Genomic DNA, 13,728 nt, shown 5'->3' on the forward strand with positions numbered 1-13,728 from the left:
AAAAAAAAAAAAAAGTGGGTGAGGAGGAGCAACAACCAAAAAAATACACGCCCAAGGTTTTTTGGAGGACAACTGCTATGAAAGCCAGGGTACTTGCACATGGCATATGCCTTCTGTGAGGGGGATTGAATTTGCTGAAAATATTCTCTCTCAAGCAGGTGGAAGACAAATTTCTGTTCTACCTGTGAGCCTCTCACAAGGCCAAATTCATGCCCATCTACGAAGTCTATTGTTGGCTAGCTTACCTGTGCGTTCTATCTTAAGATCATGAAGTCATTGGTCTGGAAGGACTGATGGATTTTGCTTTCATACCTTTTATTAGAAAGTTAATTTCAAACAGAAAGTATTAGTTCTGTATTACAGAAATTTAAGGCTTTCTGACCAGGGCAGTAACCAGTTCATTGCTTTTACATCACGTACAAAGGCTGACATGATACCTTTTTTCAAAAATTCAGACAAGTGATCAGATACAGCCAAAAGCAATTAGTTAAGAAAATGACCCAAGAAGGGCCTGAAATTTCCTTATGGGGAACAGACTAAATAATCCCTTGCAATCTGTTTCGAGGCCATTTGTCCCGATTTTGCAAAAAGCTCCAATCACTTCTGTCAGACTTTATTGTCAAGTACTTCAAACATATTAAATTATCTGAAAGTATTTGTAGAAGAGCTTACCAGACAAAGAATGAAGTTCATATTTCCATTTATTGTTGGTTTGAAGAGGGATGCCACAAAAGGATGTGTTGCAGAATACTCGAGGCATCATTCACAAGGACAATTTAGTGACATTTGCCTATTCTCTTGGTTACGTCTGCTAGTGATTACTTACCTAAGCCACCTTGCGTGGACTCTCTGTGTCTGTGTACCGCTTCTACTGCAAAAAGTTTCAGCTTATAGATCGCAAGGAGGAAACAGCAAGTACCGACCAGAGAACGGTGTTGCCTATGTGCAAATACAAACACCGGTAGAAAGACCAGATGTCCTCTAAAGAGGACCGTGTTTGTGAATACTGAGTAGTCTACTGTGTTGAATCATACCATTAAATCATGCCATTCCCTGCCCTGGGAAGGGCTCTGAGCGCACAGGTAAAGCGCGGTGGGCTGGCACCACCGACGACTGCTCTGCTTTCATCTCTCGGTGAGCGAGGGGAAGGGCAGCCAGGTGAGACCACCTCAGCTGGAGTCTTCATCCACCCCAAAGCCAGAACAGATGCTTCAAGGGGGAGGACGGCTGTGCTATGTCGGACAGGGGAGCACAGATAGAGAGTCATTGGCGTAAGCTTTTCTCCCAGAGTGCTCCCACCACTGCTCTGGGACTCGCCATAACCGCTGCTACGTGTGAAGTGTACGTACAGGTCGTGGGCACCGATCCCAGGAAAAAGGCGGCTAGCTTGCGGTAAGGAATCTTTTCAAATTACTATCAGATGCTCATTCCTAGCCATTAAAACCCTTACGCCTTTGGGAGGATTCTTCAATACGCAGTGACAAAGAGGGAAACAAGGACAGAGACGTGCCTTTGCCAGGGGATGTGGCAGTGACCGCTGAAGCCAACGAGGTTGGCAGCAGAAGAAGGACCACAGCTGAATCCCCATCGGTGGGCTAAGGGGTGCGGCCGCAGGTGACAAGCAGAGGACGCTTCCCAGCTGCCTGGAGCTGAGGCTACCGCACGTGTTGGGGGAGTGTGGGCACATACAAACTCTGGCACCAGAGCCGGGCAGGAAAGTTGCCTCTCTGATGCTGGCAGGCTCTGGGCTGAGTTCATAAACTCCTCCCAAACGTCGTGAGGGTGGATGAGAGGGTGGGACACCATCCATAGCACAGGAAGCTGCTTACCCTGCTCCTTCTGCTCTGTAGTCAAATCTCCAAGGCTGAGAGCTGCAAATCCTGCCTCGTGGGCTGCTGAGGAAAAGGAGGGTCTCAGACCCTCACCACCTTGCCACCAGCTGCACAGCATAGACAGAAGTATACAGAATTAGAGCCACGTGAATTTCAAAAGCTACAATTTAAGCAACTTTTTAAGAGATAACATTGCCTTTTATTTCCATAACAGAAATCTCTGTTATGCTCTTTCATGGTTTTTTTCCCCTTGAGAAATGTTCTTGTTGGTTCTCTCAGAAACTCCAGGTGGACACTTATGTGTGCTTCCAATCCCAAGTCTGGTTGCTGCTAACGACTCTGGCAGAAGAATTACATATATTTCAAAAATAACAATGAAAAGAAATGGGCTAATTTAATTACTAGAAACAAAATTAATTTCTTCACATTATACTGAACACATTGCCTGTACTTATAATAGAGAACAGATACTACCCAAACTCTTTCATGAAATAAAATACCCAATTTTATTCCAGCACATCTACCTTGTTCTATTTTTAGGTACAATTCTCCACCTGAAATATTTGCCTGTGTTAAGAGGTGGGCTTGTATTCACCCGTATTCTCTGATTGCAAATGCTTGGAGGCTTTTAAGTCTAACCATACTATTTTGTACTTCCACAATGTAAACTCTTATAGCCACTGTTGTGTTATGAGAGGGAGGGGCTTTGGGGCTTTTTACCCACTATTATTTGCACTCCAACCTTTAGCTTCAACTTAATTAAGATTTTCATGGAAACGTGAAGTAGATAAACTAAGTAGAAACAGAATATATAAAGCACAGGTCTCTCTGCTTTCATCTTACCTTCAGCAAACTATATGAGATTATAAACTGTGTAAAACACAATAGAAAATACAAACTCCCCACTTGAGAAAGAAATCAAGTATGTGTTATTCTCATACAACTTTTTAAGTATGGAATTACCTCTACATCTATAGTCCAATCTAAGTCCCATTTACTGAGAGCAAGAAAAGGCTTTCTTGACTCAAATTTTAAAGCTATTACTTGTTTTTTACTGAGACAAAACAAAGTTTTAGGGAAATGGATTTATGATATGTTGTATGACTTTTAAGGGTAATGAGGGATGTCATCATTAAAAAGAAACATTAAAGAGTTTATGGATCAGCAAGCTAAGTAAAAATTAGTATTTCATTGTTGAACCTTAATCTTGATAATTCACTGTTACCTTGGGATTATTCACTAGAAGCAGGCATGTTCAAAATACTACATACTTTTTGCCATCCAAATGTCATTTCTTGGGACATATAAGTGGCTTTTATGACTACTAGCCTTAAAAAAATACTTACCGTCTACTGGTCCTTTCTGTTCAGTTCCACTTAAGGACCAGAAGTGTTTCGCTGCAGAGTGCTCAGATCACCTGGTTACTGAAGTGAATCTCCATCTCCCACTTCTGTGCAATGAAACCTCTTAAAATCTATTCACTCTAGCTGCTAAAGAAGGGGGATAAAATATATTTAGCTCTAGGAATAGTGTGAGGAATCTTTGTCTAGCTCGTGATGGAAGAATATATTTGGTGAAATGGTAAAATGATAATACCAGTTTATTCCTGAGCTAGGATCAAGAGACCACCAGGGTAGGTCAAGCCCACAGGAAGCCATCTCAAGCACCCATGCTGTACTTCAGTCTGGTTTCATCAGTCTGGTGCCAGTGACATTTTTCTTCTCATTTGAGTCAACAGACTTTAGGGGTTTGGTGGCTGTTGGCACATAATACCAGCCTTTGAAATACTGATGGCTCAGCCAAAGTTAACAGAAACAGCTGCAAAACAAGATGTCATTATCTCTGGGTCTTGCTCCGAGTGAGCTACAAGTGCACGGCCATCTGCAAAGAGCAGTTCTTTAATAAGGGGACTTCTGAAACCTTTGTTTCTGCATATAAACAAGCCAAATTACAAACGCCGCTTGGGGAAATCTGAAACTGGACTCTCAGAGATAGACTCTGTGTTTGTTCGATTTGTTGCCACTGCAAAAATAAATCTCTGTGACATTAAGATGCTGTAGCTCTAATCACGTTTTGCAAACCAGCTTTCCATCCAAATAGCCAACTGAAGTTGATCACTTCTTCGGCTCATTTGTTTTGTGCCAAAGAGCAAGAGTTAGGTTGGGGGTTTGGTGGTTGGTTGGTTGGGGTTTTTTTCTAATTTTCATGGTTTTCTGCATAGCAGCATAGAAATGCCTGTTTAATTCTTTAAACTCTTCATAATAGTGTCAAATAGCATTAGACAGCCTGACAGTTATAAATAGCCGTGGCTGTAAAAGAAACGTGGTGTTGCAGGGACATAGCTAAGAAAGATTCAAAGCAGTATTTTACATGAAGCAGACCGTAAATATACAGTCATCTCTGTAACTGCAGCACAGTTTTCTAACCCATTGCCTAGTTGATGCTACAAATGTAAGCGTCTTTAAACTTTGGCACTACTGTTGCTTACAGAGAAAAATATATATAAGATCAGTGCCTCAAACACATTTCAAATATTTCATTTTGTATCACACTGAAGCAATGTTGGGGGCATGAAAGAACATCATGACTTTCTGATCAATTTGAAGTCTTTGGCTATTGATTTGTTTTAATGATAGCCTTTGGGGTTTTTTTAAGTTGAAGATAGGCAGAGACTGCTGTTAACTGAAGGTAGTCTTGAAGAGTTCATGACCATGAGAAATTTTAAATGTCTTGTATTCTACAGGTAAAATATGAAGTTGACTGAAATGATACAGTCAACCAATAATTATGTAGACTTAATACTGAAAAATAAGGAACCTAACTTCATGTCCGCTAAAGTCAATAGGAATCCAGACATTAAAGATCACAAAGTTGAAGAAAAATGATTTTATTAATTTATATGGACTCTCTGTACCAGAAAGCCTTCTCACATACACAGTGTTCTAGATTTTCACAAGTCCTTTTATAATGCATTGCTCCTTCCATTTCTCTTTTCTCAAAAGTCAGTGACAATTCATTGGAAAAACAATGACAACAGGTTTAAATTTAAAAAAAAAAAAAAAAAAGAAAGAATGCATGGTAATAAGGAAACTGTTTGGGTTAAGAAATGCAAAAAAGCATGGAACAAGACACACGAACCGGGGAGAGAGGATAGAAAGGCCTGGAAGAAAAAGCCACTGAATGCAACTGCAGGGCCCTAAAATAGGCACACGGATTAGGCAGTGGTCAGAACAGAGCTGCTGAACAGCTATTGAAAGGAAGTGGATTTATAAACACGAGTTCAAGCAACAACAAGGAATGGCTTCAATGCAGGAAACTATGGTAAATAGGAATGGCTGGGCTTGTTCAGAGCTGTGGGAAACATTAACAGAGTCATAAAAAGCTGAAGACTTTTATTCATTTAAACATTTTAAGCATAGCTTTTTCAAACTTATAAAATTTTAAAATCTCTTTTCTTTTTTTTCCCCTGGTATATGGATAAAATTATTTCCTTTCATTTCTACCCATTACTCAGTCTCCCTTTTAGGTTGAACATCTGTATACACTTTTACGTACCTACTAAATCTTTAGGAGAAGACATTTGCTTTGATCGGTTTCGTAGCTTTTGTCAGAGTAGAACTGTCTTGCTAATATTAAGCAGGTACTGAAGGCTTACTGTCTTCAGTATGAAGTCAATAAGCTCCAACATATGACCCTGAAGTTAAACAAGTCTTAAGACTATTTCCTAAACATGGAAGCTTTTCTGAATTGAGGCCTTAGAGTGGAACTGGTGCTCTTTAAAGCTGTAGAAAGATACCCAAGCAGTTATTCTAAGCATTGCAATTAACAAATACAAACACTGTTAACACTTCATAAATACTTTTAATCCTTTTAAATGCTCTTCTGAGCACTATTTCTAAAGAAAGGGAATGTCAGCTAAATTTCCATAAAGACCTGAAAATTGCCATGCACTCAGATGTTTAACTTGGAGTTGCACCTACATCTTTATTTAGGTATGCAACTAAAAATCATTGCCTGATTTTCTGAGGGCAAGGCTACACGTGTAGATAGCATGCTTACTAGGACACTTGGGATAGTTGGAAAAAACAATTTTTCAGGCCCTCAAGCTCTTCAAGTCTTAAACAACTAAAAAACCCTAACTATCAGTTGCTCTTAATTTAATTATTTTAAATAGGCGGAACAGTTCAAGAGAAGTCTGTTGATACACAAAGAGCAGAGGGGGATGTTTGTCAGGGAAAAGGTGATAAGGTATGAGCAACTATAAGACAAAGAGGAGACAGGCTGCAAAAATTTTGCTTGGACAGAATGCGATACAAAATCAGTGATACAAGTGTATTTGGTTAGGCAATAACCTTTGCTATCAAGCGAGTTACGACTTCCAGTTCTCACACTTCTCCTCCTCGAGGACGGAGATCAGAAGAAAATCGAAGTGATGGTTTCATGAGGAGTGACTTTCGGGGAGGTTAACACTGACTTTGGTCCTTATGATTCAGAATTTGAGGCTTCTATCCCAGAATTCAAGAAGTAAGCCGTAGAGCCATGACTGCGACCGCCATGTCGTTAAATTAGTTACGTTTTGAATACACATCCCTGGGAGCCGAGCTGTTTTTGATGTGCCTATGCTCGTACGGCTCTCATGCAAGTTAGCCCTTCTGGACTGTTTCCAATCCCCTTAATTTCAGCCCTACCAACATAGGCGCAGTTTTGGCTACAGCTTTTGTAGCACTCCACTTTGGGATCTAGATAGGGTACGCAGGCGTCTGGACCAGTTTTGCGAAGCGAATCAATCCGGGTTGTTGGCGAGGCACAGTACCACCTTAATCCGGCCTTGTGCCTTTTTGTACCATCTCGCCGGATTGTTTTGGTGGAGCAGTAAGCGCAGCAATGTGTTCTCTCTTGAGACGTTAACATTTCTGGAATCACGGCATGATTTGACAGGATCCTGATGCCAAATATGTGTTTTTCCAGCGCTGTTGCCTTGAGGCGTATCAGGCTCCAGATTTTTAAGGTGCAGCGGGGAAGCTAAATAACGTTCTCTGTCGAGCCAAAATTTGGAAACCGGCGTTTGGAAAGCTGGGACAAAGTAACGGGCAAGACCTGGCAGGATTCAGGATTCACAGCCAGATTTTCAGAACACCCTGATCTTGATTCTCACGCTTGCAACCACCAGATCCGCGCTGGTTCTTTTTTTAGGCATCCTGCTTCAGGTGCCCGACATCAAAAAGTTACTCAGCCACTAAATCCCTGCCTCTCTCTCGGCTGCGCGAGGAGAACGAAGAGTCGGATAGCGGTTTCTACACCCTTTTTTTTTTATTATCGATTTTTTTTTTTTTCTATTTGGACGCACCGACGCGGGGCCGAGAATAAAACCAAGCAGGAGCCCAGCACTGCTAGCGCTTCTCTTTCTACCGCCGCGGCGCACCGCTCCCGCCCAGAGCCTCGGATGCCGCCGCTCCGCCGCCCGCCGCGGGGCGGACCGCCGCCCTCGGCCCCGGCCCCCGCCGCTCTCACGGCCCCCGGGACCCCCGCGAGACACCCCCCCCCCGGCCCGGCCCGGCCCGGCCCGCCGCACCGCCCAGGGAGCCTCCCCGGCAGCAGCGGCGGAGCCCGGGCCGGGGCGGGGCGGGCCCTGACTCACCCGCCGGGGCCAAGCGGGGAAACTCCCGCTGCCGCCGGGCTCCGCCGCCCGTGGCAGAGCGCATGTGCGGAGCCTCCGCGCCGCTCCTCGCACCCTCCCTCCCGCCCTCCCTCTCCGCCGCCCCTCTCCGCCGCCCTCCTCCCTGCCCGCCTCTCCCCCTGCCAGCTGCCCGCCCGCCGTCTCCCTCTCCCTGCCGGCTGAGGTGCTGAAGTTGGGCGGATGGCAGCAAAGCCGCTCCGCTAGGGACGAGCCGCACCAGCCCTTCCCGGGATCGCTCAGCGCCAACTGCACGCAGCCGGGCGGGGGTGGGTAAGGCGCTCCGCTTTTTAGTTCAGCCTGAACCGTCTTCAGCGGCATCAAAATGTCTGCTTTATACTGATGCGCGGGGGGGAGGGGGGGGAGGACGGGACGGACACCAAAAAAAAAACACCAACCAAAGGGGTGGGGAGGAAGAGGAGGGAGGGAGACGCGAGGGAGGGTGGATGAAGGGCGGTGGAGTGCGACAGAAAATGCATTTGCCGGGGGGACCGGCTGTGTGTGTCAGTGTGCGCGCGCGTGTGTGTGTGTGCGTGTGTGTGTGCGTGTGTAACAACGGGCGGCTGCGGCGCCGGGGCTGCAGGGTGGGGGTGCGCGTGTGTGCGTGTCTCCGTGTGTGCGTGTCTCCGTGTGTGCGTGTCTCCGTGTGTGCGTGTCTCCCTGCGTGTGTGTCTCCGTGTGCGTGTGTCTCCGTGCGTGTGTCTCCCTGCCCGCGATGCACAAAGGGGTGGGGAGAGGGACCGCCGGGCTCTGCCCGCGCCCTCCCCCGCCGCCCCCTTTCCCCGTCCCCCCCCGGCCCGGTTTGTGTCTGGGGTGCCGCGGCCCCGCCGGGCGATGCCGCCGGGCATCCGCCGCGCCGGGAGATGCTGCCCGGCCCGGGGAGGGGGAGGGAGCGGCCGCCCCCGGGGAAGCCGGGGGCACGGGCTGGCGGTGTGACAGCCCGCGGATAAGGCAGCGCTCCTGCCTTTCCTCTTGACCTTCCCCTCCCTGTAACGCGGGTCTGCTCGGCTGTTGGGGGGGGGGTGGGGGGGAGGTGTGTTGTAATTATTGTTACGATTATTTTAATCCGGGGAGCCGGCGGAAGGTGAGGGCGAGCGAACGAGTCGCTGCTCCAAGATCGAGAGTTGCTTTCCGATCCCTCCCCCCCCCCCCCCCCGGCCCCCGTTCTCGGCCGCCCCTACCGGGCCGGACCGGGGCCAGGGGCCAGGGTCCAGGGGCCGCCCCCACCCCGCTGCCGGGGCCACCGGCCGCACCGCCCTCCGCGGCCCCCGGGCGGCACCCAGCCTCCCCCGCCCGCCGTACCCTGCGGCACCGCCATCCCTCTGCCCCGGCCTCCGTCCCGCCCCTCCCCTGGAAATGTCGGCGGGATGCGGGCGGGGGCGGCGGGCGGAGCAGGTGGCCGGGCGCGGCCGGCGGGGCAGGGGCTGCTCCCGGCCCCCGCCCCGGCCCCGGCCCCGGCCCCGGCGCGGAGCCGCGCGGCAGAGCGCGGCGCCGGCACGGCCCCGAGCAGCGCGGGGCTTCCCTGCGCCCGGGGAAACACCGGCTGCCGCCGCTTCCCGGTGCTGCGGGGGATGCTGTAGCGCTGCCCAGCCGCCGAGCACCCGCGGTGTGCCGCTCCTGCGGTTCCTCGCCTCGCCTCGCCTCGGGATGAAACCGCCCGCGATTAAGAAAGCGGAGGTTGCCTCGCTTGCGCGGCTGTCAGCCCTGTATGGCACAATTTGTAGCCACCGCGTCTTGTTGATTGAGGAGGAAACCTCACCCGCCCTGGCAGGCTTCGAACTGGCAGGGCTAAAATTCGGGGGGTTTTTGGTATTTGGTTTCTTCATTTCCGTATCTGGATTTTCACCAACGCGTGTCATAGGTTTGCAGCCAGATGCTTTTGCAAAATGGATGAAATCTCAAATACCCTGCTAGGTAAATGTAAGGAAGTTACATATCGTCTGGCAATACTATTATGGGTAACAGGTGATAAATAGCTTTCTACGAATGTAATATGCATGCATTGCAAATGCGGGGAGTTCTATAAAGGAAGTCAATTCTTTTTCACATCAGTGGATGCTAGTGTCATCACCCTTACGTAAATCACTAGGGAATTTTCCCGTGGCACCAGCCATTTGGGCAAACAAATTATTCAACCTTTATGGAGAAACACTGTTACACACTGTTATCACAGTTACCAAATACGTATTTTTATTTGAGTTCATACTCAGAATAAGCAAAGTCCTAATAAAAGGTGTATGTGCCCCACCCCAGCAAGTTTACGGCCTAAGGCGCAAAGGCTATGATACGCACCAGTACTTAACCTCCCTAAAGTACGTGAGCGTTAGATGTTTAAATGTCGTTCTCCATCGGGGTCTTAAATCCTTTCAAGTAGCCAAAATAAGAACATAATTTGATTAAAAGCACACGATCGAAAAAATTGCTACAGTGAGTTGAACATCTACTCCGGTACCCTGGCTCTGACTGTAGTCATTAGCAGATGCTGAAGGGAGAAAAATGTAAGAAGCAGGATTGGTATACAGCGATCTTTTCCTGGTATATCCTTTCAAGTTCCAGCATACCGTAGTACAGGGATTTCTTAAACTGGAGTTTGCTCCCAGACCATCGTATTTAATACGCCCTTGAATTTCTCTGCTCCCTTTTTTTAATGCGTGTGTGCTTTAGTCTCCACCACATTCTGTGGCAATGAGCACCACAATTTAATTACGATTTGCGTGAAGAAGTGCTTCCTTTTGTTTGCTGTGAACCTGCTGCCTGATAATTTCATTCGGTGCTCCTCAGCTTTCGTATGTGACAAGGAGCACACGCTGTGTCTGTACGAGGTACTAGGAGTGTCCTCTCACGCCAGAGCAGATACAGCGCTGGCAGTTCAAGTCCCTTCATTTTATCTATCACTGAGTTGAGAGGTCTGCCTAGAAGTGTAAAGCCGTATTCAGCCCTCGGTCTTTATGTTGATATCTACAGATAAGAATAGTCATTCTTTTTCTTGTTATGCAACATGGACACTTGTGCACAAAGAATTGCCCTGAACCCATGAACTTATTTCAAGAAGGCTGCTGAAAAGCTGTTTTCTGAAAATTAACTCCCTGCACTATTGATTTGAATCGAAATCTGACTGACAGCTTGGTGAAAAATGCCCTATCCTAAGCCAGTTTTCTACCTACCCTGAAAACAAGATGAAATGTTTTATTCTCCAACTACAATTCTTCACTTTTAAGAAGTAAACTAAATACAAAATGCAAGCGGTATGTCGAGGGACATATATCTATGAACTCTGTACATTTGAATTAGCATCACTTCCAGTTGTTCTGTGTAACGTTCATTAAAAGGATGTGCACACTGAACAACATGAATATTTTCAAAAGTAAAGTTTAAATTCCCATAAAATCTGACTGATCTGGAAGGAGCTGTGACACCAGTTTTTCTCCCCAAGACTACTCCTGAGTTTGAATCATGCTTGAGGAGCACTAGTATTGGTCAGACCAGCATCACAGAAAGTTTCCCTCATCTCACCGGTAGCCCCGTTTTGATTTCCTCACAAGAATAATGGAGGAGTAAGAGACCAGAGAACTACAAAAGCACAACCCGGACCCACAGACCCCAAAGTTCCCACAGTTTGAATTTGGCAGCAGGCACAACTTGGAGCAACACAATCCATGGCAGAATGTGGACAAGTGGAAAATGGTAGAAACCCACGTGAGCTGTGAAATCCTTCACAAAAAATAAAACACTGGGAACCTCAGATGCAGTAATCCTCATCTCCCAAAGGACTAAAAAAAGAAGAGGCTGGGTGGCATCGTTACGAAGACAGGATAGGAGGGATGTTAGCCAGTCTCAGACTCAAGCCAGTCTCAAACTAAATGTGAGAATGATTTTCCACTTATAAGTGGCATATATGTGTACATATATGTGGCAAAACATATATATATATAGTATATAAACTTTCCTTCATAGAAAATACATTAGCTTGAATAAATTTTGCAATCCTAGTATCTTTTAAATAGCACTTCCTTACTTGTATGCTTCACACGCCTGCCTTTAAGTACGAAACATTTGGAGATTCTTATGAATACGCTAGAAGTGTACCAAGTGAAACAGTATTAGCTCTTACAGAGATGTTCATCACAGTTCCATTAGCTGCCTCCTGATCGTGTCTCCAATATGTCAGGCAGGGATTTATTTTGCTCGTCTACCAAGGTCTCAGCTTCAGCTTTTTTAATCAAAAATACATCTTCACCGTACTCATAGTGCTTATTCTGTGAATACAGAATGAGTTTTCTAAGAACATAAAATTCATGTGGTAATTGGCTTGAGTAAAAATTAGTTAAAAACTAAATCTTTCAAGAAATACAGCATTTCTGTTGGCCTATTCTTTGTCCTAAGTAAGTCTTAATAATGAAATAATGCAATCAAACTTTCCATACTGTTAATTAATTAAAAGCTTGTGCACAGGGTATAAAAACAAATGAATAGATTAAGTTGTAATTAAGTTTATCTAGTCATGGTTATAGCTAATGGCTATAACTGTACAGGCTGTAAGTAAGCTTGTGTGAGTAGCTTTGCTGCTGACTCCTGGGGGCTACCGCACCCTCCGAAGGAGCTCAGCCCTTCGGCTTGGCACCTCTGCAGGTCTTGGCTACGGCGGCTCTGAGATTGGGAGCTCCACGCACGTCTCTGATCCTCCGGCAAGTTAACCGGTTCAGAGAGATCTTTTCTGCAAAGATTTTGTGTCTCGACCCCAAGTTGGGTGTCTGCTCTCGAAAGGTTTCCCTTGGCGCTGCTGCTGTCTCTAACGTGCACAAAGGAAGCAGCCATGCAGTGTGACTGTGGCAGGAACTTCGGGGAACGCTTGAAGGTCACAAACAAATGAACTCGGGGTCTGCACTGCTCCTTCTGCCCAGCCACCATGTAACCTGGGCCTCGGCTAAACGTGGGTCCTCCAAAGCAACACAGGGGCTTGATTCCCTAGCGTGCTTCATCTGCTTTGCGCTGCTCCAGTGATGCAAAATAGATGTAAAACTAATTTAAATGATGGGTGTGCTTTGAATCATTTGTGCTGTTCTGGTATATTAATGAATCTGGGCTTAAATTTAAAAAAAACAAAAACAAAAACAGAATAAAAGTAATGCAGTCAGTTTAAGATTGATCCTGTCATGTCTTCCTGTGAGTTTTGAGTGATAGCTTTGTCTCTAAGTTCCTTGTTTATAAAATATGAATGAAATGCTTCTTACCTTTCATACAGTCGAAATTTTCATGTTATTTACTTTGTAAGAAAATGGCAGTAAGTTCCTAGAGATCAGTAGATTTCTAAACAGAATGTCTGTGGGGAATTACAGGTAGGGAGGTGGAATAGAAATAAAAGGTTAATAAAATCTTAAATCCTGAAGCCAAGCATTACATATTACTTAAAGGCACTCAGACATCTTAAACACTGCATCTGCACTGCATAATCTTTCTCCATGCAAAAATACTATATATCTAGCCTAGTTTCTTCAGCGAGAAAGAGAGTAAATTAGTGAGTGATGCATTAACACAGCTATGCAGCTTCTGCTACCAAAGCAGCTTCGTTTAAAGCAGCTTGGCTGCTCTCTCCAGTGACGCCAGCTCTGTGCTTGCTGAAATATGAGAGAGATCTCAAGCTGGACCACTCTAGTTAAGTTAGCCCTAAGTCTGTACGTACAGGCTAGCAGAGAGTGTGCCAGAGTAATGCTGCCTTACAGGGAGACTGCCACTCTGTCATGGCTCCCCGCTGTAAAAGGCAATTGATTATGCCACCTTGTTCTGTAATTTTACTTCGGTGCCCGTCCAAGCAAGACTTGATCTTACTCTGTTTTAGGAAGGCTGAATATGGCTTGGGCTGGTTTGCTGTGTTATGCTTTGCTCTGTTGTGTTTTGCTGTGCTGTGGTGTGCTCCAACGATCTCTTCATTTATCAGCAACTCACGTCAATTACGGTGAAATAATCCTATGAGATAAGGCAATTAAAGCACAGGGATCATGGATGAAGGCTGTCATGGTATCCTTAGCGCAGCACTTTCATGCCTGCTGTAGTTCAGACAGCTTTCACACGAGAGAGCTCAAAACACTGGGCACCCCAAGAGGCAATGTGTCCTAGGCACGCCACAGCCGCGGCGAGGAGCTGCACCAAGTCCTCGCGGTTTCCACAGTACCCCTGGCCGGCTGGTATCACCATATACACACTGATCTCCTAAAAGCCTAAATC

The 13,728-nt window shown here is 46.3% G+C and overlaps 1 protein-coding gene across 3 annotated transcripts in view; it reads left to right on the top strand.

Annotated features, from left to right (window-relative positions):
- The first annotated feature begins 7,613 nt into the window (after positions 1-7,613).
- The window catches only part of RGS17 (regulator of G protein signaling 17), a 74,226-nt gene continuing 68,111 nt past the window's right edge, over positions 7,614-13,728 (top strand). Inside the window, exon 1 of one of the 3 annotated variants that reach the window (XM_049801301.1) lies at positions 7,614-7,779. The gene's annotated coding sequence lies outside the window, so the exon portion shown is untranslated. The remainder of the gene's footprint in view (positions 7,780-13,728) is intronic. The other 2 variants (XM_049801299.1, XM_049801300.1) reach the window with 2 other exon arrangements.

This window comes from Accipiter gentilis, chromosome 5 (genome assembly GCF_929443795.1).
Source record: "Accipiter gentilis chromosome 5, bAccGen1.1, whole genome shotgun sequence".
Classification (NCBI taxonomy): Eukaryota; Metazoa; Chordata; class Aves; order Accipitriformes; family Accipitridae; genus Astur; species Astur gentilis.